General features: G+C 40.3%; 1 long non-coding RNA gene across 3 annotated transcripts in view; it reads right to left on the reverse strand.

Moving 5' to 3' along the window:
* The window catches only part of LOC116789973, a 69155-nt gene that overhangs the window by 16348 nt on the left and 25872 nt on the right, over positions 1–26935 (reverse strand). For all 3 annotated transcript variants that reach the window (XR_004358211.1, XR_004358210.1, XR_004358209.1), the window contains exons 2-4: positions 3430–3534; positions 2177–2259; positions 1648–1815 (exon numbers count right to left, since the gene is read on the reverse strand). This is a non-coding gene — a long non-coding RNA (uncharacterized LOC116789973). The remainder of the gene's footprint in view (positions 1–1647; positions 1816–2176; positions 2260–3429; positions 3535–26935) is intronic.

A 26935-nucleotide genomic window follows, 5' to 3' on the forward strand; every position in this document is an offset into this window, starting at 1 on the left:
GTTCTCTAAACAGTGGAAATTGCTGTCCCTGCTAAACTGAGTATCATCATGAAACGAAACCAAGTGTTCAGAAAATTTTCAGCAAATGAGGTTATATTGTGACACATATTAAGATCTCTCAGAAAGGAGAACATTTATTGCTAACAAGCTTCCAAAGCAAGCTGGATATGTAGGGCTGATGGATTTTTTTTTCATCAATAAATTGTGGAGGAAATTGCAGAATTGATATTAATCTTGCACCTTAACACTTCTTGCTGTGAGGTTTCGTTTCATAAATATTCCCTTAAAGCAGAGGTTTTAAAAAACTAAAATGACCGGGGTCCTCGGCAGTGAAGGGTGAAGTGGGCTATATTTGGGGTCACCTTTGCAGAAAGGGAACACCTTGATAAATGCTCTGTGTGACCAGTTGTGACAGCGGGTTATGTGTCTTCCAACACAACCTACATTTTTTACACTAATAGTACAAGTCAGAATAAATATTATCTCCCCTTGTGTGACAGACCTTTGATAAAGCAGAATTCGCCTGGTTGATTAGGAGCACGTGTCAAACACAGATAATGGGGGAATCCCTTTCAGCAGCAGCACACCAGCTCAGCAACCATAATGGGGCCAATTTAACGAGCCTTCTGTTTTACAAGAGATATTAATTGCAGTCCTGTCACATAAGGTACAGTTCAAGATAAAATATGTAAAAAGGGGGGAAATGGGATTTCATTCCATTTTGGTCACCATTATAAATTTTCTTGCAGGACCATGAGTCTCCCCACTGCTGATCTGAATCCCCTGGGTGGCTGACATGCTGCAGTAGAACAATGTGCATTGTTATGAGGGCTGTTGAACACCAGAAGAATGTCAGGCTTTTCGTTGAATCTTTCTACCACTATGATTTTTATTCTACTCTACACAGGTTTTGTTGTTTGTTTTCTAAAAATGCAAAAAGTAGGCACCATTCCTGAACAAGACTCAGCCACCAAGCTGCCCACCTTATTGTGTTGAAGATTTACCACTAAAATAAATTCTAATACATTGTTATTTCAGTGGATGCAAAGTGCTTCTGAACCAGATCTATGTTGTCTTCTAACAATGAGTACATTTGCAACGAAACATTGGCTGCAAAGCTCCAACTGCAATATATTCAGCCCTGAATATTGCCAAATTATATAAAAATGGGAGAAGGTCAGAGAATTTTAATCCTTACCTCTAATCCCAACATCAGATTAGAATAGTTCAGTTTGTTTAAAGATACTGCAACAGCAGCTTTGCAGAGAAACTTGTTGCTCAGGAGCTGAGCCTTAAGGCTGCTCATAATCTTAAACCTTTTGTCCTTGGCAATGCCAAGAACTCCAAAACCACAACATGTACAAGCTGTGAACATACTCAGTACCTTGGCCATCAAAAGGTTGATTTTTTTTCTCAGCACTGAGAAGGAAATAGGTGAAAAGAAAAGCAAAGATGGACTAATTTTTCTATTAAATATGTTAATGAGATTATTTTATTTTTCAGCAAGGAGGAAGGATGCCCACAAAGACAGATTTATATAGGTCTTTACATTCTAATCTGAGAGATTATCTCAGAGAGTTTAGGACATGATAAAAACAGAGAGTTTAAAGCTGCTTGCAAGCCCAGGCTCACCAGCAAAGTGGTTACCTTAAGGGACTTCGGGTAACACATCAGGCAGCTTCTAAGAAAACCTTCCTTTCTTACACTGGTGCCAGGAGTGAAGTCCACCATTTTCTGCACAAAGCCTGCACATTCAGGAAACACAGTACTGAAATTCAGCCAGCCACACACATCTCGCAGAATTCAAAGCATGGTCTGTCAGCCAAATGACACAAAACACTGAAACACACAGTTCTAAAGTCTGGTCTTATTCAGCAAAATATTTGCATGCTTTCAGACACATCTCCAAATGATAGCATTTCCTAAGTCCCACCCTCAAGAAGTGAGGCCACATTTGGCCTAAAGATGCAAATACGTACCAGCCTGGACTCTCAGAAGTATCTAGGAGTCCTAATTTATATTCTAAAAGTCCCAGCTAGAGATTATCTGCATTTTAGGAAGCTCAATAACACTTCAAATCCTGTCCGAGAAGTTTAATTTGCTTCTGAAAAGAGGTGCTTTAAAGATTATAAATATACAATTCACAGTAATAGAACCTCAGCATGTACTCCCATACCTGTTGGACCAGAAAGCAAGTCTGACACTAGAAATAGCAGCTCTACTGCTCGTATGGAAATGCTGAGATCATTCCAGGTGACCCTGTGCAAATATAAAAGGACCAACAGAGTTTTTGTAGGCAGTATTTTCTGATTGTAAGAAGAAACCCAAAATACCCAGATGTGAGAACATTCACTGGTAAAATTATTGAATAATCATTTCATGATATGGGGTTTTTTCTGTTGCTTTTTAAGATTTTCATTAATGGAAAATACCGATATGGGAAGACGGTACAATATATAATTTCATACTGTGCACCCTGACAATACCCTTTCTGAGATTAGCCATTTCACGTTTCTGAAAAGTACCATGTACATGTAAGCCTCTTAATTAAATACAGGAAGTTATCTTCAAGCAACCCTCTCTCCACATTCTGAATATGAAAGAGTCCATTAGAATATTGATAGCCCTTGCAATATGTTAATGTTGGAAAACATGCTAGTTTTCAGTAATTACAATGACTCATCAAGAAGGGGGGGGGGGAAGAATTAATATATGAACTAATTTTGATTGTCTTTCGTGCTGTCACATCATGAGCAAATAAGAGCCTGGTGTATGCAAAAGCAGCGTTTGCTCTCTCTTGCAGGGAGATCACTTCCCCACGGAGCCGGGATGGACCCTGTTCTGTGAACTTTGGGAAAGCAGTCCCCGCCCCCCTGCAGTTAACACGTTCTGAAGACCCTCCTTTGTCTCTGTGCCTCTGGTCACATACCAGCAACGGGCTCTGCTACACTGGAATTAATCAAACTGCTCCAAGCTTTAATCTTTTATATGGCAGCCACTGCAACTGAGTGTGTCATCTTGTGAGTCCCATATTTGTACACATCCAGCAGAAGAAATGCACGTGTGACGTATTGCCTTCACCAACATGCCAGTTGGTATTTTCATCTTGTTCCGTGATAACTGCTTCCTAAATCAAGCACCTAAACCAAGAGCAAGGATAGATCTGTCCTCGTGTATTGAATTTCAGTGACTGTGATAAAACCTGCAAGTATCCAGAAAACAGGTCTCAATGCACAGAAAATCTGAATTTCCAAATCACCAGCACAGACCCGCCAGATCTCAACTTCACCAGATCAGGGTTGAAATGCCACAAAGTGGTGTTCTCCCAATCCACAGCCTGGACAAGGAATATGAGACAGTGTCAGATGAATTCTAGCATTTTTATATGACTTTTCCACAACATCTGAAACCCCTCAGGTGAGCACATACCTGACATCCTCTTGACCCTTCAGCTTGCTCTCCCTGCATGGCACCAGCTGTTTGGGATTCTACAAACAGCAAAACCTCCCAGGAGCCTCTGATGCAAGGTGGCAGCTGTAAGAGATGACATCTAGTTATTGGATCATACACTGCATCCTTCTAGCAAACATTCTCAACCTCAGTTCAGGCCAAACCTTCCCTTCCTTCCTGAAGTAAAAGGTTAGTGTCCAGATCAGCAGTGAAGAACAGGTCTGGTACCCTGGGGTATGAGATTCTGCATGAGTTGGGGAGTGAGTGTGAAAAGTGTTGTTAGTGAGTCTCCTCTGTCTGCCGTTAGAGGAAGGTCCTTGTTATTACAGGGGAAATTAGAATACTTGAAGCTCACTAAGTATCTAAAATGCAACTACTTCAAAAAGACAGGCTACAACTGAAGTTTTCGGCAACAGCTTTCAGAACCCCACCCTCAGCAAAGCAGAAAGAAAAGAAATGGGAGCTCAGCATTTCTCACAAAATAGGGCTGTGTAAAACCCCCAGGCCAAAAATACTCTTCAGAGATCCTCGGAGAGCATAAAAGATCAAAACTTCAACCTCAGCCCTGTGTGTATCTGAATTGCTAATAGATGCTCAGTACTGACTCCATCTGCAGCATCACACAACAAGGATTAAAGGTAATTATGTTTTTAAGGAAAGGGAGTGTTTCACATTGTCAGAAGCATCTTCAAAACTCAGACTCAGAATTGTGATATAGCATTTTCTGTCTTGCCCTGAACAAGGTTTTCCAATCACCACTTATGAACAGCTGCACCAGCCCTGCCTTCTTCTTATGTGCTAAACAACAATGGGACATTGCAAAACTACAAAGGCTTGTCCTGTCCATTTAACCAGCGTGTCACATGGAAACAAAGCATAATGCAGCCCTGTGAAAAGTCCACCCACAAACTTCATTTCACACTATAGAATGAGGCACTTGAGTTCTCTGTCATCCTTCTCTCACATGAATTCACATGACAAGAACTTAAACATTTTGGAGACTACAGAATATAACCTTCCAAAAAGTTGCCTGCTTAAAAAAGATAATTAAAAATATTTCAGTCTACTTGCTATTTTTTTCTTGTTCAAAACTCTTGTGTTCAGTTTGTTTTAAAATGTAAATCAATACTGAACAATAAAACAGAGTAATTGCCATTGAAGAGAAAAGTCATGTCATCTTATTAAAACCTAACAGTACAGAATTGGAATCTGCAGCACTTTGAAGTGAATTAAAATGCTATCACTAGAAATACAATTTTTTTTATTACCAAAACACAGTGCCTTAAGTTGCAAGATAAAGTTTAAAAACCACCACAGTATTTGTTATCAAACAGGAGATATTTATTTTATCAATTTAACCCATAACAAAACACCCATTATACTGACACAGCGGTACCTAAAAGGACAAACCCCCTCCCTGCATTCCCACTCATGCTCACACACAAACACACACTCGTTTTACCCACAGCTGGCAGAACAGCCCCACAGCTCCAAAGGGAGGGGCAAAAGGAGCAACAAAACCAGATATTAACTGTGAGAAAAAGGCATTCCTCAGAAGAGCTGTATTTAGAAGACAGTTACATGTTGTTACCGTGTTGTATTCATGGCACTGCACAACAATACAGTAAAAAGAAATTAAAAGGAAGGGACAGTGAAGAGGATTTAAAACTACTATTCCAGGAGTCTATTTTCCTTAAGCAGAGTTGTAGGAACTAGAGAGGACTGTAGTTAAGCAATCAAATATTCCTGGAAGAAGTCCTTTATATAAACAATTGAATCATTCCTGTTTGGTTTTATTCAGATTTTATAAGTCACGAAATAACCGTTTTAAGTATTTAATTTTATAACCTAATTAATTCTCTGCAGTGGGGAACTAAAACAAACTTGGAACGATTTTTCTTAAATGAAGAGACAGCTGATGGCTCATCCTTAGCCTTTCTGAGAACTCGCTGACAAACTTCCCCACCGATGTCCCCTTGCAGCAGGGCCTCAGCACTGTAAACCACCAGCATTTACCTTTGGTTTTAAGTCACAAAACAATGCAAAGGGAGCATGAAAACAGCCAAGGGAGGTCAATAGCTCTGTGTCAAAGTAGCATACAGCCAATTACTCAGATCCTGCAACACACTGAGCATTTTCACCTGCCAAAAACTCAAGGTGCTGGCAGGGTGGATCCAAGGACACAGACTAGGGACTTTTGTCTAAAGACGCTTCTTCTGGATGCTATTCCAAGAACAGTTATACCCCAAAATCTCTTCAGCTATGCACATTCAGAACAAAATGTGGTATTTCCAGTAACAGAATGAAGATTACTAGCATTAGGTTAGCGGTCCTGCAAAGGCACCTGTATTGATGGTAGGGGCCCTGTTTGGGTCACTTAGTTTAAGCACAGGTGCTGCTCCTCTGATTTTACAAGGCTATTTGCCAGATGAAGAACTGCAGGAGTCAACAGACACGTCAGTCCTCACAGTCAGGAGAAAGAACCCACTTAAATGTCATGGGTAAAAGAGGCCTTTAAGACCCAACTCTCTGACATGCAGGTGAGCACAATGAAATTACAGTAACAAACCTTGCACAGATACAACTGGAGCAGGATGTGGCCCTTGGAGCCAGCTGAAAGCTGCAGAGAGCCAGATGGGAGATCCTCCAGACAGCGTAATCACACTCCCAAGAAAAGAAAAAGAAAACTTCGAAGTTGCCAGGTGCAGCTTTAGGCAGGTGCTAGTCTTCCTCAGCTGAAGTCATCGAATAAAACTTCAGGAATGAAAAACAGCTCACCTAGGGCTTCCGAAAAATTAAGCTAGAAGATTGTGATGGGAGCAGGATAAACGACAGCTCTGCTGCCTTCTTAGGAATTCTTTTGGAAAAAAAGCAGTGTAAAAAAAAAATCAACAAATTAATCACCACTGAGTTGTTTTCCTCATGAACATGACCCACACAATTCAAGAAGGAAAAGTGTTCCTCTGCAACCAGGCTGTTAAGAAATTACCCTGCAAATAAGAACTCTCTCTCTCTCTCTATTGTAATGGGTCTTGACACTGACTTTGTCATGTTAATTTGCCGAATTCAACCCCAGTATTTGCTTGAATTGAAGCAGCAAAGACATACAAACATCAACCATCGGCTAAGTCCATGAAACACAAAAACTGCCTTTGATGGTCAGTGGTACTCCCTGTACTTTTCTTTCTTTTAGCAAAATTAATTATCAGATACAGGAAAAATGCAGACTGGCTGAATTGTAAGTCATCTTGTTTCAGCAAAGAAGAGCAAGCTCTGGGGGAGGGGGGAGAGGGGAAGGCACACTGAATAATTTGACAGAACATATTTCTCAAATAAAGCAAGCTCTAATGTTATCAGCCAAAGAAAATCGGCAGAGGATTTGCTGTAATAAAGACACTCCTCCAAGCACGAATTTTCCCATTCTGTTCAGAGATACCTGACATCACTGTACCCCCATTTGGGAATGGCTTTGAGGCAAGGGAGCAGAACTGAGAGCAGCCTGTAAGTAGGAGCCAACATGATTGCAAGGACTATGTTCTGCATATTAGCATCCACAGAGGATGCATGGAAGCAGACTGAATGGGTACACAGGAACATCTGCCAACCCAAGCACAGAAGAAACAGAAAAATATAAAAATTCTATGTTGTATTCTGTATGTTTTTCGTAAGCACCTCAGTGATGAAGGCCCCAAAGATGGGAAGAGGTTGATTGCTGTCTCCCTTGTAAATATGAATGTTGATCCCTTTGGAAGATGTTGGAGTGGTCGAAAACAGTTGAGGAGGGCTTTCACCTACTATATTTTACCTCTGTCTTTCTCACATACACCCTCAGTCTCATGCTGGGTTACAGCCAGCTGCTGATGTGTCACATTTGACCAGATATGTAGGAGAACAGGACTTTGTTCCAAACAGGGAATGGAGTCAGGCATGAAGATGCAACAGGAGGTTGCAGGGAGTGGGCATGAAATACTCTCTCCTGGCTTGCCTCAGCTCCTGGGCTGCACTTTCTCTCAGAGGCTGGAGTCCTGCTTTTCATTCCTACAGCTCAGGGTCTGAACTTCCAGCAGGAGTATTGGCATCAGGCTGCTGCTCTAAGCCATCAGCATTCCCAGGCTGCTGTCTTCAAGAACACCGTTGCTGCCCCACCTCCCTTCCTGGGAGACAGATTAGTTGCTACAGACAGATTAGTTACTACAGACAGATTAGTTACTAAGAACTAAACAATATACATATTTACACAAATTACATATTGTGTGAATGCAAAGCTTTGGTTCAGTCAAAGGCAGCAACCTCAGAGGGAACCTGATGGGCACACAAATAGGTTGAAACTAATGACTTGCAGAGAGAGAGTAGAATTCAGTGTCACTGTGCATCTCTAAGTTTACAAAAAAGTATCTCAAGAAGATAACAAGAGTTTATGAAAGTAAAATCAGCAAAAGCACAGCAACGGGGAAGAAGTTTTGTTGTACCCTGTAAATCAAATGTCAAAGGTCTTACAGGGCCACTGATGGCAGGTGGACACTTAACATAAATGTGATGCTGTACACCATGAGATAAAAAAGCTCTCCTAATCTCTTCTTTCATATGCATAAGTAACTCACACTGCATGTAAATGTCATACATCTAGTCAACGATTCATTTAAAATCATTTATGTACAGCTTAAAATATATTTTAATGGTATTTTTCTAAAGGTCAGATAATGCAAAGAAAAACATAAAACGGATACAGGTTATAATTTGAGTATCCTACTAACAGCTTACATAAAAGAAAATAAGCATTATGTAAGTGAGAAGGAATAAGTAGTGTGACAGGATCAAGATCAAGATGCAGGAAGTTCCCATTAAGACAGTTCATCCCAAGTTTACAGTTGCATAAAACAGCATGAGAGCTTACTCTTGGGTATAGAGTATGCAAGTATATCAAATGATTATAACATAAAAGTATAATATTCTCTTTCCAGTATAGATGTGTTAAACCATTGGACTTGGCTCCAGATCTGATCTTCATTCCCACCAGACTCTGGGAAAGGCCACATCCTATGTTTTGAATGGGTCATTTCAGGACGTAAAATGAGAACTAGTTATGAAACTCACTTTCCAAAACCTGCAGGACCCAGAATCAGAGGAACAATGAACTTACAAGACTACCTCCATTCTACAGCTTGCCAGACAAGCTTGACTTCAAAAGTTGCTCTCAGGCCAGGACAAGTTGGTCCTTGTAAAGTACATGTGACAGCGCCTGGTGTCACATGTAACCTTATGCCTTAGATGTGCCACACTTTCAGAACACGAGCTTTAGTTTTCCCTCCATCTCTAGGGAGCATATCAAATGCACCACCCCATCCCCCACTCCCAACAAATTCAGCTTAGCAACAGAAGCTAACAAAACGTGAAAAGAAAATTTATTATTTGCAAGCCCCTAATAGAAAAAATATCAAACACATACTCACCTTCCTAATGCCATGATGGTGTACACACACACACACACATACACACACACGCACATGCATCCAGGAGAGTTTAGAATAATTTTAAAGGAAATTTTGCCTCTATTTTTTATTTGTTAGGGTATTTTTGACCTACACTACAGGACTGTTAATTCTAACAATGCAAGATGTTCTCTCTCTTGGGAGGAGACAGCAAGCCATGCTAAGCACAGTGCACACTTACTGTGTGCATAGTGGCTTCTCAAACCTTGGCAGATCTTCCTTCTCACTTCCCATTTGACACTGTAACTGTCTCTACTGTCTCTGGTTGTTGTAGTGGGTGAGAGTCACAGCAAACACCTCCTGTAATTATTGGCATGTTATGTGTCCCTAGAAACTACTATTCCCTTGAAATTCCAAGAATATTCCCTGAGAGTTGAGTCTGAAAAACAGGTAAAATATTTTAAACCATGAAGTATAATGTTAGCTTGCCTCCTTGTAGCCTGGGCATGCTCTAAACTGTTGAGGATTTTGTTTCCCCTCCAGGAAAAATGGCTTGGGCACGTATCTGACAGTAGGAGCGGGAGGTTTCTATCCCCCCAGCTCTGAGCCATCAGCCTCACACAAGAACAGGGTCAATGTCACCTAGTTTGGCTTGGGCCTGATGGTGAAAGCTGTTTCCCTGAGGAATAACTCCACAATGCCATGTCCTGGCCCAAAATATCACCAGAGGTGGTGCAGCACAGTAAGGTTTTGTTTGTCCCACCTTACAAACTGTGAATAGCTGAACCATTCAAGTTACCCCTTCCAGCCTTCAGAGAAATCCATCAAATCAGTGACTTATGGATGGAAATGTTTTTGTCCAGGGAAGGGAACTGGAAAGGACCACTGGAGTTAGAAAAGCCTTTTCCCCCAGGCCAAATTGTCTTTTTCCCCTTTTATTGCTATTTATTGCCACCGCAGTGACCTCAGACATTCTTGTGGCACTTTCTAATTTAGCAGCTTTTGATCTTTTACACTAATGGTCTCAATTTTATTAGATGGTGCTTGAAAGTTTCATCATTTGGGAAAAGGAGCAGGAAGCTGGATGGATGTATTGTGGACCAGTCAGTACTACAAGTACTTGGTGAGTCTGTTGGCCTAAAATGACACAAAATTATATAATTTTTATTAATTTTTAAAATGTTACGTTCAAGGAGAAAACAGTCTCAGAGACTACAGGGAGAGAAAGACAAGTCAAGTACACCAGCAAGAAAAAAGGCATGGAACCTGAAAAGCCATTTGAGTAAATTTACTCACAGGATCAGTCACACAAACCAGTTCCCGAACTGCATATTTGTGGATCACAAGCATACTGCTTGGGAAAGACAGACAGCAGTTAAAATATTCTTCCCCAAAAGGCCCCTACACCGAAGTGGTCAAGGATCTTTGTCTGCTAGATAAGGTTTAAGCCTGTGTCAAGCTCTTAAAAATCATAGTGATTATTTTCAACAAAAGAATTGTATGAAGAACTGAAATTAAAGGCAGAAGCATGCTCCCAGATACCCATAATTCCAGGTGTAAAATCCTTTTCTCTTAGAAAGGATTCATATTACAAATTGAGTTTTATTTGTTGAGCTATTACACAGTTTTATGCTTCTTAATTTTTCTGTTCACTCACCTTCCAGAGAAAGAAAAATTAAATTAAAACCAAGAGCTGATAGTAAACATACATTATGAAATATGAAGAATCATGGGACCAACTGTCCACTCCAGTGATTATGAAAGCTGTAAACTATTTAAAGAGAGCACTTTTTCCTGCTCTTCATTAGAGTCTGATTACCTCAGCCATTAACACTTGGCTCTTATTAGGATGATTGTGAAATACTGTTCCCTCTAATGGACAAAAGAAAGTTGACATGGCTATCTTGATTAACTCATCAATAATAATTTGGAATAATTTTTCTTCATTCACTGGATGAATCATTCACATATCCTTTAATAATGCACATTGTTGTATAGTAAATTAGCATGAAGATTACCCACCTCTGGGAGCTACACTCTACTTCAAGGCCTTCCTCAAAAGAGACTTAAAATTTGAATTTTACTTTAAAAAAAAAAAATCAGAAAACAATGACTTCTTTGTAACTATTCAGTACACCAAGACATGCAGCCCTCAAGTTATGCAACTGAGCTCAACCTTTATGCCACCAGATATTCAATATGTAAAAAACATACTCCCCATCTATTTGCATTCTTCTCTGGAGACTAAAGCAGAACTCTTGTTCTTCCTAAGACAAATATAAACTTGAATAATAAACTAAGATGAAGTCACGCTTAGCTAAACAGATAAGAATATAACCAAAGTTCATCAGGCCCTTTGTGGATCCAGCCTTGCAAACCTCCAATCACATGAGGTTTCACAGCCAATGTGACTGTGAACTCAAAGTGTATCATGGAAGTAGGTCCTGTCTCCATGCAAAGAGCCCTGACAAGTCAACTTCTTGCTGAGCATTGTCTGTGCAGGACCTGAGGAGGTGAGCCACAGTCACCATGGCAGTTGATGACCCACCTCAGCCCTCTGCAGCAGTGATTTTCACATCCCTCAAACTCTTTGTGAAAACACATTGACATCCATCTCCTCTTTCCAAAAGCCAACACCAGTAGCCAAGAAGATTCTCACAATTCTCAAGAGGCTTGGCTTTTCCATTCTCACTGTGTTTTGCTCCATCTCTTCTCCCAAAACCACCGCTTACTTCCTTTCTGAAAATGCATCAAACAGCTGTCTTACCATTTAGGTCTTTGCTACCCATTGTAATTGGACCTCCACAGTTCTGAGGAAAGGCAACCTACTTCTTCCTCCTTCCCAGCTGTATTCACCACCTGCCAGTAACAGCCACCATGAGTCAGGAGGTTAAACCATCCTGTGGACCCACTGCAGCCAGCACAGAAAGTCAGAGCAGCAGTTGTATAGGAGGAAACCAGGAGTAGTAATTCCCTACACAATTTTTAATGGATTTTACAGCTTTCTATAATCTCTTCCTCAGTTCTCTCTCTCCCATGCAGAGAAGTGCTAGCCTTTCAACTGCACTCATGGTTAACTGCAATGACCAAACTGGTTTTCCTCTCTTATGTTTCCTGCTCTTTTCTAATTCTGTTTGATTTTTGCCTGCTACTGAGCACTGACTACGTGTTTTCAAGTCCTGTGATAATGTTATCATGACAGTAATCAGTTCAGAGCCCATTACTGTGCATGCAGCATCAGGTGTGTTTTCCCCATGTACATTAATGTAATTTAATCTGTGCTGAATTTCATCTGCCTTGTTCATTTCCTAGACACTTTGTAGCATGAAACTGTTATATATACCTTTTAAAACCTTTACTCTTTCAATATTTTTTGTTATTATCAGTGAATACACACACTATTATATTTTGTTATTTTATTATTATATTTATTAATATTTATATTATTTTGTTATTATATCAGTGAATACATACACTACACCATCACTTACAAGTGATTATCTACGAAGATGTAGAACAGCCCAAGACTAGCACTAGTCTCAAAGGACTCTCCTGTGTTGTCTCTTCATTGAGCAACCCAATAATTTATTGTTGCTCCTTGTTTTCTGCCTTTAATTAACTCATTTATCCATGCAAAGAACTTCCATCTTTCACAGTTCTGCTCCTTTAGGAAGCTTCACTGAAAGAAGTCTAAAACTGGAGAAGAGGAGAAAGGAGAAATAACAAAGCACTTTATCTCTGACTTTACCTAATTCAGACATGCATCTCAGTTACACTCTGCCATGAAAATGATCCTTTTTGCAGACTGGTGCATTCTGTCTCTGTGTAGATGGTCATTCTTACATAGCAAGGTTCCCAGCTGCTCTTATACAATTATTCTTATATTGGCAACAAAATCACCAAGCGTCATTTCATTAATTCACCCACTGAAAAACTGTTTCACAGGAAGGAAGTTACCATTGGGAACGGAGAAGGAGAATAACATTTGTTTGATAGTAAAGATTAATTGGTAAATAAACTGCATAATGGATGCTTGTGGAGGAATAAATAACATAATGGAATATTTGGGATATTCTTCTATCTTTATGTGCAGCAAATAATCTATATAAATCCCCCACTCACGGAGACGAGAATAAAACCCCGCATAAATATTGAAACACTTTTTATAGTTACGATGGGAAACACATCTTCCTGCTCTTTACAGCTGAAATAGTGCTTATCTGCTCTTTTCTCTCTGCGCCTTTTGCAGCAGCTATTTCAGCTCCCCGGCTCTGCCTGCTGAGCAGGGAGGGCAGCTGTTCATCTGGTGCAACATTTCCACCGCGACGGCTCCGGCAGGAACATTTGCACCTCCAGCCAACGCTGTTGGCACCGGCACTGCCAGCAGGAGCTGTGAGATTTCCGCTCTTTCATGCACCTATCGCATGACAACACTTGAATTGTGTAGGTTTGCCATTTCAGGAGGCACGATTCGAGATCTCCTGAGCGTATTCTCGAAGCTCAAAAAGAAGATAAACAAAGGAAGTTACATGTAGTTTTATGATCATTGTTGTAAAACATTTTATCAGCTGAGGGGGCAGTACCCCAAGCTGCAATATATATTCATACAAATAATTCTTAGTTAAGCAGGTAATTCCTTTAATTTTGCTAGTTTTTTTATTTATTCTAGATTCTTAGCTAGTGTCTGTGTCCAGTTTGGGGAGGGATCTGGTCTAGCAGCTGGATGTTTGAACCTAGAGAGGCAAAAATATTTTTTTTACTACCAGCAACTTCTAAGATTTGCAGAATGAGAAATAATTAAATTTTTCTGTCATTTTCCTGAAATCTGAGAAACAGGTGCATTGAAAAGGAACCACAAAGGGAAGAAAAAAAGAACTGAAATTAAGATTTACTTATGTCACCAGTAGTTTTGAATAAAAGCCCCAAGGCATTGCAATTCTTGCATTTAAAGATAAGAAAATTTTCCATCAAAATTTGCACCCTTTACTCAAGGAAAAATAATTTTGAACAAAATTCTATTTTCCAGTTGGATGTGGTTTTGGCTGAGAAGCTTTCATCAGTTTTACTGGGCCAGAAATGAGATGCCAATCAGTGCCTGTTTCCCTTTTCATCATTATAGGAAGAAGTATTTATATAGAAATTGTCCTTGTGCAGTTCAAAGTCTGCTATGTGTTCAGCTAAATACACTTCATTTTTTTCACGATAAGCGTATTTGCAAATCTTTTCTGGGGCGTATTTTTGCACACTCATTTTTGTTCCACTGTTCTCTTGTTCCCAGAGAGCTGACCTTAATCAAGAAGCCTTTGTACTTTTGATCCATATCATACTTCCCTTAAAAATTCATGTATCATGAAGGTAGCAGTGCTTAGTGAACCGTTTTCTTTCATTATTTTATTTAAGAACCCAAAAGTTGTACTTTCAGTCATTGCCAAAGTCAAAATTGCATCAGCAGGGGAGAACATGTAAGCAGAAACTTTTGGAGCAGAGAGAGTGTGAGAATGAATAAAGACAACCAACATTATTTGCCTGCTCCAGCCCACAAACATGGTCTGACTGCTACAGACAGTGGAAGCTATTTATGTACCGATGCACCTGATACGCATTAATGAGTTCATTTGAGGATTTGTGGTCATAAAAGATGTTGAGAGAAACAATGAAAATAACTGAGGGGTGAAATTATCCTTGAAGTAAAATATTAATAAATGAAATTTTTTCAGTATCTTAATTAAGATGTTCCCATTTAAGACAAACTCAGTGCCATTTACAACGTACAGTTTGGTTGAGAGTAAGAGGTGAGAGGACCCGTCATTAGGTACCCTCAGCTCTTCAGTAATGCAGCTGCACTGAAAGTCAACTCACGAGGTTTATGTGGACACAAAAAGACATCCTTCTATATTATATATGTCTGTGTAAACACACACACACATATATATAAAAATTGGTCTAATCACATTTAAAAATTGGACCCATGGCTTTTCTTCCATTTGGAAGCATGACACTCCTTTACTATTCCAGCATCCTTCAGACGCAGATCACATGTGACCAGATCAATTTAGATTTCATCTGAGTGAAGTCTTGGGCTCTGCTCTATAGGAAATATGCAAACGCCAAAAATAGCTACTTGAACTAGAATTAATCACAGCATCATACTCCATTCCCAAAATGGCTTCAGTGACAGGAGGTTTGAGGAAAAGCATCTAAGAGTTTTGAAGGAGATGGATCAGAGTATATATTTGATTTATGTAAAAATAGGATGCCATGTCACCTGCAGCTACATGTTAATTTAGTATAGTCTCTACATTGAGGGGGGTGTGTTTTTATCAACAGGGTAGACCTCACTGCAGTACCAGGCATATTATCAGCATTAATCAATTAACAAAACCATCAAAACCAAAACCTTTTGAAATCCCTCAATATGTACAGATTCTCTGATATACACAAGAGTAAAAGTATTTTATTTTGTGTATTTAATGTAAGGATAGTTTGCCATTTCTTAAATTAGGATCTGCCGCCTGCAGTCAGCTGGTTTCATTAATCTCTCTTTCTCTGTTATCGCACTTCTTTGTCTTTAAGTGTTTTTATTTTAAATCAAACCTTTAAAAAATTTCACTGTGTCATCCTCATATCCTTCACATCCATCATTAAAGAATAATGTTACTTTTCAAATAAAATCTCAGCAAATTACATGACTTTTATAGACAACACACCAACTTAATTGTCATGCTTTTAAAATTAACCTGCCTTTCACTGAAAAATATAAAACCTCTGCTTGCACACAAAGTCCACCCGATTTTGTAGCTCAGCTAAAAAACAATAACCATAACAATAGGGTATTCACCTGTTTTTATGATGCACTAAGTAGACCTTGAGTGAAAAAAATCATCACAAAAGGAAAATATTAACGTTAAAAAGCATCTAACGCAAAAGCATTAATCAGCTATTGTGAACCCCTCAGCTCCTGAGGCTGCAGGGACCAACTGGGCCTGGGGTGGAGGGACCACTCATGGTTCTGGGGAGCCACCACCAAGCACAGGACATGCCAATGGTGACCCCAACACCAGGATGACTTTTGGCTACACCTCCTGGATGCTCTTGCTTCGGGGAGAAAGAGAATATGCCTGCTGCTCCAAAGGTCCCTTGTATCCCCAGGAGTCCCTGAATCGTGCCTTTTGCTGACTGCTGCTCCTCCATGTTGGCTGTGGGATGAAAAGAGAGGGGAAGCACCAGAAGGGCAAGGGGTCTTATGATAACTACACCAACTTTGTTGTTTTCTTATGCTTCATGAAAAACAAACTGCAGCCAACCTTGTGAACTTGACCTGAAGGACCCACAAGAGCCCTAAAAATGCAACTCAAGTCTTTCCTACAGCACTTTGTTCAGAATAAGTCTCTATGACTCCATTACTGTCTATGCCTTTTTATCAATCTTTTTATTTATTTGTCTACTACAATAAACAGAAGTTGCAAAAGACTCTGAAACAGCTGGGATATAGCATGAGTCAGATATTAATTAGCAAAACATGAATACTGTGAGTGACAAGTGTTTTACAGACGTTTTTCTGACAATTTAGAGTAAGTGCAAAGAAGGGCCAAGGCCAGAACCTCCAGAGGAAGCTCCTTAGGGCAAGTCCTGGAAGAAAAGTCTGGCAAGACCTGGCTCTCAAGGCTTCCTCCAGCTTGAACTTTCAGTCCAAGCCTCCTGTTTTGGACCTAACAATTAGGCAGGTTTGCAAAAGCCAAAGGGTTCCTGTTAGCACATGCACCCCCCCATCTGTGGAGGTACCCTGGGAGTGCTTCACAGACACAAACTGCAAGAGGGCTCTGTGTGTGTAACCAGGTGGCTGAGCCCTCTCACAGAGATAGCTGGTGCTATTACCAGGTCTTGGGATGATATTAAAAGCCGTGTGGGTTCTGGTGCTTTACCTCAAGGTGCTGCTCCCTCCCAGAGGCACATGGTTCTGGAAAAATCCCTGCGTCCATGTTTTTAAAATGCTGCTAGGCATCAAATTTGGCCTTGGTGATAAATGTTAGTTACTTTCAAGAAATATGGGCAAATAAACTCTCAAAAAACCTGATTTCAAAGTCTAAATAATTTTTAAGCTTGCTTCTTCTTCCCCCCTCCCCTCCATTTGACTCATGATTTCAGCAGAATGGAAGAGCTGCTGGTGCAGCTCAGAGCAGTTGTTGGCACATTACCTACCACCCCTGCCTGCATACTTGGTGTGCACAGGGGCCGTGCACAGACTTACACATGCGACTGCTGGCCTGCCTTATCCCTCCTCCCTCCCCTGAAATGTCCTAGCTCAGGCCTTGGGACAATAAAGGGCATGCAGGCTGCTTTTTCACTCTTTGAAACACCCCCGGAGGATCATTCCCAGGCAGAGGAATGCTCACTATGGCTGTACCCAGTCAAGCTAGAATAGCAGGTCTGCATGACAAAACTCTTCTTAAAGCTATCCCATTCACCACTGTTATTTGCTTGCCTTGGATTTCTTGCCTCTCACTTCCTGCATGTGGAGAAGGTGTGGAGAAAAGCCCTTGTGAATCAGGGGCAAACACACCAGAAGAAGGGGTTTTTTTGGCACAAGAATTGAGAATGCTTTCAGTTAAATATACAACCACCTAAGCCCCTGACTGCACATTCTTCAGGTTTCGGTAAGTTTAGCTGTGCTGCTCTTCAAGCTGTTTCCACCCACAGCTACCCACCCATCTACCTTTTCTTACACATTTAATAAAACAAACAGTAAGCATGGAAAAACAGAATCCTTTCACCGTGTCACTCAGAGCCACCCATCACATTCCCTAGTCTGCCTGACAGAATACAGCTGCTGCAGGTTTACCTGAATGCTCAGGGTTTGTCATTTCATGACTAGAGGCTGTGAATTACAAATAATGCAAGTACTAAAATCATAGCCCAGCGCCAGCTGCCCTGTGGGAGGGACTATAAACTTTGCAGCCAGAATAAACAGCAGGATACTTTGAGTGACCACTGCTTCATCCTCCCACACATATCTTATTCATCTTGTCTCCTTTTGATGATATTAAAAGCTGCTGCAGCATAAAAAGAAATATTAATCTGCAAGAGAAATATGAAGAGCAATTTAATACTGAGGCAAGCTAACAGATCTGGAACCATGGCATAGCTGTTACTGTCATCCACCAGCTTTCTAACGTAACATAAGTTTCAGCAAGTTACAATTGTCAAGGAATACAGAAGTAGAGAGAATATATGGAATATTTATGTACTTTTCATGTGACCAAAAAAGGTGCAAAACTAACCATGCTTAACTGGATGGGAAAGAAGTTGCATTTAAGCCATTGAGCAGAAAACATAAGTAAAGTTTAAAAGAACTCCCTTGTTTTCTAGTTTTGAATATTATCATTCTCTCTTCTCAGAGGCTATTGAAAATTATTATTACTTTATTTCATCAAATAGTTGGTATAAATAGAAAGGAGGTGTGAGATGTTGAACTTCCTTCATTCTAGGTTACGTTTTATCCTTTATGCACAAAGTAGCCAGGCAGGTGTTTCTGAATAAATAGTGAAAAGCTCTGCTGTTAAACCTCTAACAGGGTTAGTGTGGACGTGTAACAAGGGCCTCCTTACAAAAACCCTCCACCAATCTCTGCAGAAAAGCCGATTCCTCTGTTAGAGTGGCACAAATCCACTGAGCTTAACAGGTCTAATTTTCAGCATACACCAGTAGATATCCAAGACAGGCCCAGAGTTACCAGCCCAGTTAGCTTCTGGTAAGGAAAAAGCCCGTGCGACCTTCAGAAGAAGCCGAGACAAAGGCTCAGCAGCCAGCCATTGTGGCTCTAACTAATCAGAGAGAAACCACCTGCAGGAATACCCCCTTTTCTGTTTACTCCCAGCAGAACCTTCCAAATGATGATTAATCACTGAATAAACTGAACAACTGACGATGACATAATGACAAAGGGAAGGCAGAGAGGGGCACCAGCACTGGTGGACATGGCTCGAGCATGGGTGGGTGGAATGGCCAAAGAAGATGGATGGCCTAAAAACGCTTGACACTTAAGTATCTCCTGTGTAGCAGGAGGAGGGCTATGCTAAAGCGAGCTGCCAGCTTCAAGCAAATAATGCCCTGCACAACAAGCTGACACACTTCCTTCAGCTGTCAGCAGCAATGCAGAGGGGCAGCTTCCTCAAGAACGAACTAATGAGGCTTTTAATTGGGATATGAAGCCCTGATAATAACAGAAATAAGAGATACTGTAAATGACAGGATAATCCATTACAGCGGGAAGCACTGTGAATGTTTTACTGATTATACCCACATATTATCCTACCTATGTCCCTACTAATTTGAAAAATGATGAATCATAAGGTTCAAACAGGACTCAGATGAGTCAATTAGACTAAGTAGTGATATCAAAAGCTCATATTTTCTGCACATAGGAATCAAGCATGTTTTACCTAACAACAAACAAAAATGAGCTGTGTTTCACCCTCTCAGTTGACCAAGTCATTAGCAACAAGGAAGAATACTTCTTTAAATTTCCCATATTTTCAGATGTTCTCGCCTCTGTGGAGTCCTTTCTGGTAGATGTTTATTAGCCAGAAAAAACATTTGCAGGAAATGAAATATTGTCTTGCAGCATTCTGCTGATTCCACTTCTAATTTTATCAGTCCAGGGTTAGTTTGGGTGTTTCAGTAAGTATCCACATAACGAGAAAACTTTGACTGCTATTAGCCAAACTCTGCACATCCAGTACTCAGACCAAAACTGAGCTCTGGTGTTCAGCTGGGACATCACTTTTCCTCTCTTTATGCGCACAGTGCTCTCCCTGAAGTTGAAATGCAAGAGCTGTAAGATTAAGCCTTGGGGACAAATTCACTATATATGGTAGTTTGGGCAGTTATGCTAATGCAGAATGATTAGGTAAATCTCCACACCTGTCAAGAGACACAGGGGCATCAAGCACCTCACTGCCTTTGAAAACATGGCTGATACATCACCTGATCTGAAAGGTGCTTTTTACTGAACAAAGAAAGTTTGTCTGGCTCAGTCTTGTGCCGGTTTTGCACTGGAAGAAACAAGTAGAAAAGTTCAAATAATGTCAGTAGGATTAAAACCTTTTCCATCTATTTTGTGTTTGTTTTAAATTTTAGGATCCTAGCACAGGTATAAAAGAGGATTTGAAACAAATTAAATTAAAAAAAAACGTTTTAATGATTTGGTTTTGTGCTATTGGGATTTTTCTGCCTCTTCCCATTTGTGGAAAGAGAGGAGTAGTGGAATTACTGGGGTAAATCAAATCCCAGATGCTTTTATTTTTAGCTTCAGGTTCATTTAGAACATTTTCCATTTTGAATTACTGTACTGAAAGCCGGAATATCTCCATGTATCTGAAAACTGCTGTGAATATTTTCTATATCTCAAAAGGCATTTTTTTGTAGGGGAAAACATTCACAAACCACTTCAGCTACACAGAATATAAATTAAGTCCGATCTCATGGCAATTTGCATTTTCTCTCTGATTTAACAGAAAACAGACAATTAAGATGAAAGTTATTGCAAGGATGCATCTGCACTTCCAGACTTTAGCCTATGTCAGTATTTTTATAGTGTACTTCCTTGGCCAATGGTTTAGTAAAATTTAGCTTTCCCTTTTCCTACCATTTTCTATAAAAGGTCTCAAATGCAGCTTAGGAATATCTTAGCTTTGAAAAAAAACAAACAGAAATAGACGTTTGAGGATCAAGACATTTACACAAACCCAAAGTACTTTCTTGGGGGCAGAAACATCCAGGAACTTTTACCGTTACAAAACTGGGATCTTCTCAAAGTGCCCAGAGAGTGACTTGCTCTGAGGGTCTTTCAACAAACTCTGTTCACTCCTTCTCAACACCTGAGGTGGAGTAACTACGTGCAGTAACGTGCACGTCCATGCCATAAGCTTGCAACTGCCAAATGCTTGAAACTGTGCTCAGCTCCATCACCTCACCTCCTCAGCAGGATGGGCACTTTCCAGCCTTCCTGTTTAAGCTGGTTTACAAGAGGGGCCAGAGAAAAGTGTGTGTATGAACTGTAGCATAACACTCCCAGCAAAGCTTGGAGCCCAGGCACTGCTCCAGGACTGGTTGTGTACTCTACATGACATCCTGACTCCAGCTCAGACACTGCAGATCCTTCTGTGACCTAAACCTTTTCTGATGACAGAATTTGGTCTCAGTCTCACTTGTGAACTTTCAGAACTCCTATCTGCCAGGACTGCCAGTACTTCCTAGGAACACTGCTCCATATCCTGGAAGGGCTCCTGAACTTATGTTCAGGAGTGTGTGTAGAGTTACAATTTTTATACTTCCATCCTGCCATATCTGTTCCATTCCTCCACCACATCAAACAGTTCCTCATGACAACTATCTGCACACTATCACCAGCTATCCCCACAAGCATCTTCCTGTTTCATGTTAACTGGTTTTATCCCTTAAAATTCACATCACTCAATAGATGGTCAAAATCCTCCACTCAAAACCCTTCCTTACTCCTTCACTGGTACAGTCAGTACTGACTCAAGAAAGCTCTCCCACATCAATTGAGTGCTCAGCCCAAACCTTCCAAAATCTCCAGTTATTCTGATGAGTCTTAACTCTTAATAAGAATTGAGTTTCTTATCAAAATCATCTAAGAGTCTTGGGCACCAATATTATATATCCCGACTGCTTTGCACAGTCCTTTGTCCAAAGTCAACATGTAAATTTAAGGAGATCATTTAATGTTAAAGGTGCAACCTCTCCTACAGAAAGGAAAATTCCATTTTCAGCTCTGTTTCAGTAGCTATCGCCAAATTTGCTAAATATTTTTTCTCTACACTGACATCTTTCTGTTACAGCACAGACTTTTCCACAGATTTTTGGAATACCACTCTGTGATCTCTGCTGTCCTCTCAGAGCAGATCGTTATTCACAACCGCAATAGCTGTAGCTTCTTGATGCTTTTTTCCCCTCACATTCACACTTCTACATCTGTATTTTTGATCAACCTCCCCCAGTCCTTTTTCAATGTCTATTTCAAACAAAGATTTTGTTTATTTCCTTTAGATTTTGCATATATATTTCTCTTGATCCAGACAGGATCAGGAGATGAAGACAAAATGCTTTGAGGAAAAGCTTTCCCCTTGTATTTATTCCCTCCTTATTTTACACAGCTCTCTTCATCGGCTCTTTGGAAAGAAATCCTAGTGACCTTTGAAATGCACAGATAATTTTAGAAGACTCAGCCACAGACAAGGTTAGAAAGTAGTGAACAGGCAGAGAAGAGCAGATAACTTGTTTTGTTACTGTTCCTTCATTTTCTTTAAGATACTTCTTTTCTGAAGTCTTATAAAAACATACATCCCAGTGAGCAAGGAAATAGTAGAAGGGAAATAAGAAAGTACAGACAGTGCATTTTCCCTTCAAAATGTTTAAAACATCTTGAGGTCTTTCTTTGCAACAGTGAAGATTGATGTCTTTTTTAGGATAATGCTTCAAGGAAACTACATTACAAAAAATACCAGCTTCCTTTCAACTAGTTCTCTGCATGTGGCAGGATATTGGTGAAAATCAGCAAATTTGGGGTGTTAATGTTCAACCAGGTACAGTGAAGGGTGCAAAGCACTTAAAGACAGATCAGCTTGACAGATTCTGCACTCCAGCCTATTTAGCCAGGCATGTACTTCAGTTGTAAGTTGCCTTGTTTAATTAGCTACTGCGGTGTTCCATCTTCATCCCTAGTGCCTCATGCCTCATAGGACGCAGGAGCAGTCAGTGATTGGGACTATGACAGAGCAGGGCTTGATTGTTCTACAACGTGTCCCATGGATGGGGACCAGACACTGTTGATTAACCATTAACTTTGCAATTCTTAGCATCAGGTTTTTTTTCTTTCAGTGATGCTAAGACAGACACTTTGGAAAGATCTGAAATGCTGTGTAGAAGATGACAGATTGCTTTGTGTATTTTTAAAAGGGCTGATTACAGCAGGCTCTACCACCAGAGCAATTTAAGAATGAGAAAAATACAGGAAGAGATGGAGGAATTTCTATGAGACTTTTTAAAAAATACATTCACCATATAAGCATATTTGAAATGTGTGCAGAGATGCCTCTATTGAATGTATTTCTAATCAAATACATATACAGGATTAAAGCACACCTTGCTGAAAACTCATGTGAAGCCAATTTTGAGCAATCAGAAAAATTCATTAATCCATAGGTTTACATTGTTTTTACAGAGGAAAGAAGAGACATTTGTAGAAGAAAAAGTAGAAGTGGACCGGTCTGAATAGCAGAGACCCCACTGAGATCAGTGTGCTGCTTAAAATATGTATGTTCAACGTGCTGTGTTCACTGCAAAATCACTTGAAATTTTTTGTACCATTGACTCTTTCTGTCCTGAATATCACCACAGTTTAGCTCTTGGATGCTTCAAAATGGTTTCTAGGTGCTCTGCTGTGGAGTATTTAATTTTCTTTATGGAGTTAGGTTATGGAGTTAGGTTATTTTAGGTTATTAGTTGGTTAGTGATCCAGACTTTTACAGGTCCCTCTTGCTCCCAACTCCAAGGAACTATGTAAGTAAGAAATTTTCATTAGTACCCATAAAATAAATCTAGTCTAGTGCTGACTATTACAGTATTCATAATACACATCAGTTTTAATTGTTCAAATTAGTCAGCCCATTGTTCTGACCTCTGGCCTTCCTTTTCCCATCCCTTGAAGAAAGCATTGCAGAGAAGGGCACAGCCTTGATATTGCTGCAAAGCCTTCAGATTTCTCCAGGCATTTCAAATTGTGGTTGGGCTCCCCAGGACCACAGAAGAGCCCAGACCTCTGGTGGTGATCTGCACTTAGTGTTTGGCAGAGGTCGGAACTTCATGATCTCACTTCCATGGGTTTGCAGGATGGGGGAACTGACATCTTGATTTACAACAGTCCAAGTGAGATTAAGTCACAACAGAGCTGAGCGCCACGGTGACTAGGGTGATGTTTTGACCAGGCCAGGTCATCGGTAGTGTCTCCAAACATCCCACACCTATTGACCAGAGAAATCAAATGACAGTACTGGAACAGCACTCATCTACCAAAGGAAGTCAAGCTTAATTTTCTCAACTTAGTACATCCCTTCATTTGTTTAGGTAGACTGGGATATTGCTCTGCTTCCTCCCAGTCGTGTCAATAATTTGTCAGACAGCAAAGATAAAAACACTCCAGCTGCCCATCACACACCTCTGGGAGTGGGCACAGCACCAACCCTTCAGCTGCTCAGCTCACACCCAAAGAGCCACTGAAAGCAAACCTCCTGAACTGCGCTTCCCTGTTCCCTTTGCCCCAAGGACCTGCAGTTCCACAAGCTGAACAGCAGCTGTAGGAGACTGGAGAAGACGCTGTCTCCTGGCTGAGGCACATGGCACCTGCCACCCAACACGTGACACAAACAGCCCTGCAACTGCAAAAGGGTCTCAGGTCACAGACTCTGTACAAGTGAGGGCACCCCATTCTCTGCACTCTTCCTTCATGCTTCCCTAGTCAACCATGGCTTGCATGTGCTGAATTCTAGGACACACTGAAGAATCCTGCCATTTAGCAAGTCCTCACACTAGCAATTTTTAAGGAAGTTCTTGAAAATTTTTGCAAGGTACAGGGTTTTTCTTTTGGCTTTTTCCCCTTCCCGGTCCTTTAATTGACATGCAGCAAAAGTTGTGTGATTTACATGTGCCTGGAAAGGATGGGAGCAGCTATTTTTAACTGTATCACTTGCTTTTAATTCCATCATTCAATTAGACACATATTTTTAGCTTCAGGAAACTTTCTTTTCAAGAGGTGAAATGCCAGCACAGTACACTAGCAGAACCATTAGCTGTCAAAATAAAACAGGCTTCATATTCACAGAACAACAAGATCGACTACACGCGACAGAAATAAGATGGCAGTGCACTTTTACTTTTCAGCAGCTAGCTCAGTGTTTTCTGTATTAAATTTAATAGGCATTTTACATGGGATGTCGGATATTTTTGTCTCTGCAAATAGGGTTCTTTCCTTAAAAAAAAACAAAAAACAAAAAACAAACAAACAAACAAATCTAAGTTTCCTGCTGCTTATATAGGGAAAACAGCACAGAAATTGCAGTCTTACACTCGCAATGACTAGGTAGTCATCATTTTTAAAAACAATGTCACAAAAGCTATTTCGACGCTGTCACTCTTAAGAATAATTAGTTTCCATCAAAGCAACAGATTATCTGTTCATGTTGTCCACTGGGTCATTACAATGGGCAACCAATACAGATAAATGGTATCTAATCTTTTCTGCTCTTCTATTGGACTGATTGATGGTTATAACTTCTCCGATATTATAAGGCAGAAAAATTATGCTGACATTTAGAAGCAAAAGCACAGAAAGATAAAACTAAGTACAAAGCACATCCAACACCATAAAAAAAAAAAGGAGGAAAAAAAAGCTAAAGACAAATAGAACAGAAAAACAAATGACAATTAGGCCAAAAGAGAATTATAGAGGGGAACAGCTATACGTTGTGGGTGGCAAGGAGCTCAATTAATTATAGAACATGAAGGGAAATCCAGGCATTTCCATTAGATGTTATTAAAAGCCATATTGACTGAGCTTTCTTTACATGTTATGCCTTAGAAGAAGACAAAAGGATTTCCCTGGTATTGATTTGTTCCTGGAATTGGTCGACTTTAGGACATGAAGAATAACATAGTGAGAGGTGGCTGGGTAACAAACAAGGAAGAACGAATTGCTGCCACTGACACTCGCTTTTGTGAGCTTCCATATATTATTGCCTCTCTCAATTTAGCATTTGTTCATATTGCTTGTCAGAAACCATTAAACCACAAAATATGTTCTAAACTAAAACCAGCAAACCTATCAGTTATTCATCTACTGTACAAATAATTCCCATTTTCAGCAGACCTGCTCAAAAGCATTAGCAATGTTAACTATCTGGCTGGATTCGCAGTGTTCCTGTGAGGTACTAAATGCCCTGAACTGCTCCCAGGTAGGAGGGAAATATTCAGCTTTTTGGAGGAGCAGTCTTTTTCCCCCTCAGCAATAAAAATCTGTCCCATGTTCATTTGCTGCTTTGCAGCTGCAGTAGGCTGACCCCAAGACCAACTCTCCAGGCAGAGCAGCAAGAAGAGGATGAGGGTGACTGTCGGTATGACAGCCTGTGGGCTGAGAGGCTTCTAAACATCTTCTTGCTGGTGAAGATAAACAAAAAGCTCTATTTTGCTGTGATGGCCTAATCCTGTCCATGACAGGCTGTTCTATAAAATAGCTGGGCAGGGACCATCCTTCTGGGGGTTAGAGGAAAGAGCACTGGCACTATTACCCCCCGTGTAGGCAATCACCAAAAGAAATTAAAAGACGGAGGAGTATTTCTCACCAGTATAATTTATGTTGATATGAGAAAAGTAAGCAGTTCCATACAAATAATTAGTACTACACTACAGCTGGCTTCTCTCCATGAGAACAAAGGCTGGTGAACATAACCATCTTCTCTTATGTATGTGCTTAACAATCGTTCTCACAGCTATAATTCTTCGAGCAGTTTTGTATCATACTAACAGTCTGACTACAAAATAATTTTCTGCTACCATGACTATATATCCACAGCAGGTAAAACCTCCTCAATCTATAGATCCTCAGCCAGACAACTACCTCCAAAATTATACTATGAGTTACACTTTTTCTCATACTCTGGCATTTACCTTTTGATTTATCAGCAGCTGTCCTCAGTTTTGGCCCCTGAAATTTCGCGCAGCAGCTGATTTCGCCATTTCTCTTAGATTCATAGGATAGCTTCAGGTAAGAGAATACTTTGTTATGCAAGTGTTATTTGGAAAAATAGCTTACAAAACATGAAGAGCAGCAGTGGATGTGGTAAGCCTTAAGCAAGTGCGAGCCAACTAGCTTCTCCACTACACCATTGTTCAGAGATGAATGCCTAGATAAAGAACTGTCTTCACATTTGCTGTCTCTAATATTTTTTAAGTTTTCACTCTTAGACTCATCCACTAAGTCAATG

This window comes from Chiroxiphia lanceolata, chromosome 8 (genome assembly GCF_009829145.1).
Source record: "Chiroxiphia lanceolata isolate bChiLan1 chromosome 8, bChiLan1.pri, whole genome shotgun sequence".
Classification (NCBI taxonomy): Eukaryota; Metazoa; Chordata; class Aves; order Passeriformes; family Pipridae; genus Chiroxiphia; species Chiroxiphia lanceolata.